Source organism: Myotis lucifugus, unplaced genomic scaffold (assembly GCF_000147115.1).
Source record: "Myotis lucifugus unplaced genomic scaffold, Myoluc2.0 scaffold_24, whole genome shotgun sequence".
NCBI lineage: Eukaryota > Metazoa > Chordata > Mammalia > Chiroptera > Vespertilionidae > Myotis > Myotis lucifugus.
The window spans coordinates 1,648,665-1,654,664 of NW_005871072.1; positions in this window are offsets into that span (position 1 = coordinate 1,648,665).

Here is a 6,000-nt window from a genome sequence, read left to right on the forward strand (position 1 = left end):
TAAAATATTAAAAGTTTAAATGGCAAGAAAAGCTATTCATTACTTAATCAAGTGATCTACTTCTCAGATGAATATTGTTATTAAAATATCAGTTTTGTTAATGACAGAAAATGTTGGCTATATTTATTCATTTATATGAAGGTATAATATATATATATTTTGTCTGGTGCATATGCTTAAAGTTTTTCTTTAGGAATCAATACAATGACACCAGAATATATGTTTTTAATCTATTTTCTATTAGCTGTTCCTCTGTGATGAATTATTATTCTCATTCATGCTGCTAAAACTTTCTATATGCCAATATCCTTGGTTGTTTACTCATATTCAATTAAAATACATAATGAGCAAAGACCAAGAAGTGAGATTGCTTAATCACATAGTAGGTCTATTTTTAATTCTTTGAGAAACCCCCATATTCTTTTTTATAGTGTGTGTACAACTTTGCATTCCCACTAGTAGTGTGAAACAGTTTCAATTTCTCTGCATCCAAATCTTTGTGTTGTTATTTTTCATGATAGCCATACTAGCGTGGGTGATGTGACATCTCATTGTGGTTTTGAAATTACAATTTCAAAGAAATATTAGCACTCCCATGATCACTGCAGCACTTTTCACATTAGCCAAGCTGTGGAAGTAATCTAAATGTCCATTGACAGGTGAGTAGATAAAGAAAATGAGGTAGGTACAGTCCGCCCTTTGATTCACAGGTTCTGCATCTGCAGATTCAACCAGCTGCGTATAGAAAAAATTTCAAAAAAAAAAAAAGAATGGTATGTTGTTGCTGATGTGTACTATGTAGTTAGACCTATATTGGTTATATCTGTAATGGGCATGCACAGATTGTTTCCTGTTATTATTCTCTGAATAATATTGTATAATAATTTTTTACATAGCATTTACATTATAATAAATATTAAAAATAAGGGGGTTTTGGAACCAGTTCCCCCAAAATACCAAGGGACAACTGTATATACAATAAAATACTATCCATTCTTAAAAAAAAGGAGAGAGAGGAAGGCCAGCATGGCTCAGTGGTTGAGCATTGACCTATGAACCAGGAGGTCACGGTTCAATTCCAGGTCAGGCCATATGCTGGTTGTGGGCTTGATCCCCAGTGTGGGTATGCAGGAGGCAGTCCGTCAATATCAATGATTCTCTCTCATTATTGATGTTTCTATCTCTCCCTATCCCTTCCTCTTTGAAATCAATAAAAATATATTTTAAAAGAGAGAGAGAGAGAATGACCAAAATCCGGAAATCCAGAACACTTGACAACACCACGGATGTAGAACAAAGGAACTCTCATTACTGGTAGAAATGCAAACGGTATGCTATTTTGGAAGATAATTTCACAGTTTCTTACAAAACTAAACATACCCATCATATGATATTGCACTCTTTGGTATAAACTGAAGCAGTTGTAAATTTATGTAACACAAAACCTGCACAGGGATGTTTATCACAGCTTTATATATAATTGACAAGATGTGTAAGCAACCAAGATGTTCCTCAATAGATGAACGGATAAATAAACTGTGGTACATACAGACAATATTATTCATTGCTAAAAATAAATGAACTAGCCAGCAATGAAAGGACATGGAACAACTTTAAATGCTTATTAAAGTGAAAGGAACCAATCTGTAAAAGCTACACACTGTGTGATTCCAACTACAGTGACTTCATAACTAGACCTTTAACTAATAAGCCTGCTTTCAGCTCCCATCTCCCACTCTTTTCATACTTACACCATGTTCGGAGAATCTCCAGAATTCTGCCTGGAAACTTGACTCCCACTCTCACAGCAATCTGACATTACATCTATTTTGGAAAGATGCTTTCTTTACTCTGTCTCATTAGTAAATTCACCTTAAGCTGCTGCTTTATGCATTTAAAATGCTAAAATCATTGATCCTCTATCTCTCCATATTTTTAGCTGTTGTGGGTTTATTCCCTTTTGTGTTACTTTATTTGTTTTTTAATAAGGTCTCCTGGGAGTGGTGGGAGGAAAATGCACATGCCTGTTTTGCCGTTTGCTGGTGAATCAAATAAACAAATATGCACTGAGTACTGACTTTGGAGAGCTTCATAGTGATGTCAGTAAATGGAGTTATGTTTTCTATATTTTATTAAAAATGATTTTTACAAGATTTTCCAGAATCTTTACTAATTTTTCAAAGTTATTATCTTTATTTCTGTTGGAAATACAATAATGTATATGCTTAAACTGGGACCTCTGACCTAAAATGTATAATCTTTTACTTGATATACTTAATAAGTACAACTGATGAGAGCAACAGAAAGACATTAGCTAATTTAACAACATTAAAGCATATATATTCAAGAGGCAAAAATATTGGAAATGACTAATGGATTTCATGAGACCAATTCATATATGTCATGTAGTTTTGTGTAAGAGTTTATTCATAACTAGTGGCCTGGTGCATGAAATTCTTGCATATTAAAAGGGAATTAATTAGAGGAAATATTTTAATATTGCTATTTGCCCTTTCTCTATAATAGAAGTGTCAGAGACAAAAGAAAATTAATAAAATGTATATGAAAATCTCCCTCCTGTCAGAGTCTGGGGTGTGCCATGGGACCCAGAGTCAAGTCCCCACCCATCTGCATGTGCCTCAAAATTGCATGAGACCCAGACTCGGCTGGCCTCACCCCCATCAAGCCCCTCTGGGCAGGGGGTGCAGCCTCAGGTTCCCCAGCCCAGCGCCAGGTGGGGTGCTTGGTCTCAGGTCCCCCGATGAAACCTCAGGTTCCCCAGCCAGGCGCCAGGCGAGGGGCGCGGCCTCAGGTCCCCCGGCTCCAGCATGAGGGTGTGATGACCATTTGCATATTAGCTCTTTATTATATAGGATTGCTTGTTTGCAAAGTCTAACTTTCAAAAGTGAATTAGAATAACCATATCATTAGGTTAGATCCATTCAGCCATTCTACACATCTATTAATTATAATTTTAAATATTTGTATAACTCATTTTTAAAATGTACTATGATTTAATTTTGTTGCATATGAGTACTATGTCCTTTTATAACTGCCATTGTTTTGTTTGGTTGTTAAATGCCATCATACTTACTTGACAGTTGTTGTTCTAGCAAGGGGAAAAAATCACATATTTTCAAATATTATAATATTTTTTTACTCTGATTCATTTCTGAACTTGATAAATTATCCTCCATTATTAGCTGGGTAGAAGATAAACAATGTGTTTTTTTCTCAGAGTGCATTTTAAAAGAAGAAAGTATAGGATAGATTTTTAAGGAGGATATTAAATTAAATCATTTCTTTCTGAATTATTTATTTTTTCTGCTTTATGATTCACTATTATATTTTTCTTAATTTTCACTTCTCCAGATTTATCTGATTTTATATTTTCCTTTCTGTTTGATATCAAAATAAATGTTATCAAATCCTGAAAACTAGCATAATTCTTAATTTTTCAGTCCCCAAAGTTTGGTTAAGGTGAAAAATTAATACAGTGGGGCCTTGACTTACGAGTGTCCAGACTAACGAGTTTTTCGAGATACGAGCCGTCTCTCAGCCGATTTTTTGCTTTGAGTTGTGAGCTAAAATTCGGGTTACGAGCCAGCTTCAGATACCCCACTGCTAGTTGGCGCAGCGAACGTCACAGTGAATGCCACAACATCAGCCCAGCATCACGTGTCTCACTTGTTCACTGTTGATTTGACATACAAGTAATTTGAGTTACGAGCTCCATCATGGAATGAATTAAACTCGTAAGTCAAGGCCCCACTGTATGTGATTTAGAAAAGTGATGTAATATTCTTTCTAGTCAGATTTTTTAGAATAAATAACCAAAGCAATGCAGAGTCAAATTTCTCAAGAATATTTTTCTAACATTATAACATATTAATCTCCATGATAATTAAGAGTTAACACCTAGTCTGTAACCTCTTGAAAACAACTCCCACCCCCCCACATAAAAAAGACTCAGTACTGTTATTCTGTAAATGTGCTCACAAAACCTACTTATGATGTCTTTAACAGGTTATGCCCAGACTCTCTAGGTCCTTAGGGTCCAAAATTTGAAATTTATGATCTATGGAAAGTGACTACTGAAAAATAACAATAATAGATATAACATTACAATAGTCGATACAGAATTACTGGGCAAAAAGTGAATATATTTTCTGATTGGAAAAGCCCCCTTTACTGAAGGTGATGCCCCTTGTATAACACTTACATCTCATTGAGATATCTCGTATGCTCAGTGTCAGTGAGAACGCCCACTAACACAGCTAGTTGTGTTGGCCATCTCAAACTTCATGTCTCACCTACTTCTTTTGATCACTTCTATCATTTGAGTTATTAGTAAAGTTTAATAATGACCAAGATCTCTAATTCTCATGATTCTAATTTGACAATCCACCTACTTGTGCTATCTCAGTGTCATTAATATATCTGTAAAAGTGATGACCTAATAATGAAATTACAAATGTGGTTTTGTATTGGAAAAGTAATAAACCTATCACTATCATCAACACAAGTTAAGATTATTTTGATGATGTTTGTTTTTAAAAATTCAATAGAACAGCAGACTTAGAAAATTTGAAAGAGAGTAACCTACTCATTACTGATATATTGACAATGTTTCTTGTAACATTTTTGGTAGATTGATATAAAATACAGGACTGATTATTTAGAAGTTGATCTCTGAATTCATCATACTTGCTTTTCAGATCAGTAAGTTTAGTTATAGTTTTGTAATTATCTGCAGGAATTATATTATAGATGTGCAAAATAATCATATGGAATTAATAACTAATAAAGCATAGAGGATATTTGAAGAGGAGAGAAAGGGTTTCAGTTTTTAACATGTTAAATCCATTAAACTTGTCGATATTTGGATTATCTTCCATATAGATGTAGGCTTGCCTTGTTAAAATCCCAGAGAATATAATTTTAACATTTAATATTGTACTTACTTTTAAATATGGATATGATATAATAAAATAGACATCATAGTGTAGAGATTTCCAAATCTTGATTCTTTTTGTGTAGGTAAGAAAGATTGTTGCTTTAATCTTTATTTAACATAATAAGAGAAAAAGAAAAATTTACACAATATAATATAGTGTAGTATAGACACCTACACCATAGAGAATAAGAATACCCAATATCTTATATTGTCTTTTAGACAACATCATTAGTCATTTTTTCCTGAATTTCCAGTGAAATTAACAGAGGCTGTGAAATGCTTATATTATCAATGGGTGTAAAAAGCATGGCATATTATATTTCTTTTATTATAGAAAGTTAGATTAATACAAACTAGGATAAGCCTGTCAAAAAAAATCATACATCATTTAATGTTTCAGGAGAAAAACTGTCATGTGCCATCCTGAATGTATCAAGACAATTCCTACTCCTTTGCATAGTTAGATAGATTACTACACGATGAGGATGTAATATTATAATGTTCCTAGCTAGATTGTTTATGAATAATGGCTGCACTCACTAGACCAACAACATCATGCTGATACAGTAAAGCAAGACTCTATAAAACAAAGTGTGTAACTGCTTTTATCATCTTTTATCATGGTAATGAATTGACAATGTGTCAATTTGTTTTTACTCTGGTTACAGGAAAACTGGTAGGTCCTATACTTAAAACTAGAACAGCTCTTATCACTAAGTGCTGCCAGCATAATTCTGCTAGAATGGAGTGGTTTTTTTTTTTTTTAAAGTAATTTTACCTAATGATCATTAATTAGCCTCATGTGAGTTTGTGTAGATTCATTGAAATGAGTATTTGACTCCACAACATACTTACGATATAATAGTCAATCCTTAATTTGAAGTAGCAGGCATCAAGTGTTGAAAGGCACAGCTATATTCTTGAATACTTTCCTTTTCTTAAATAATGTCCTTTGAAATTATATTCAAACTAGAGGCCCAGTACACAAAATTAGTACTCTGAGGGGGCGGCGGGTCCTTCAGCCCGGCCTGCACCTTCTCGCA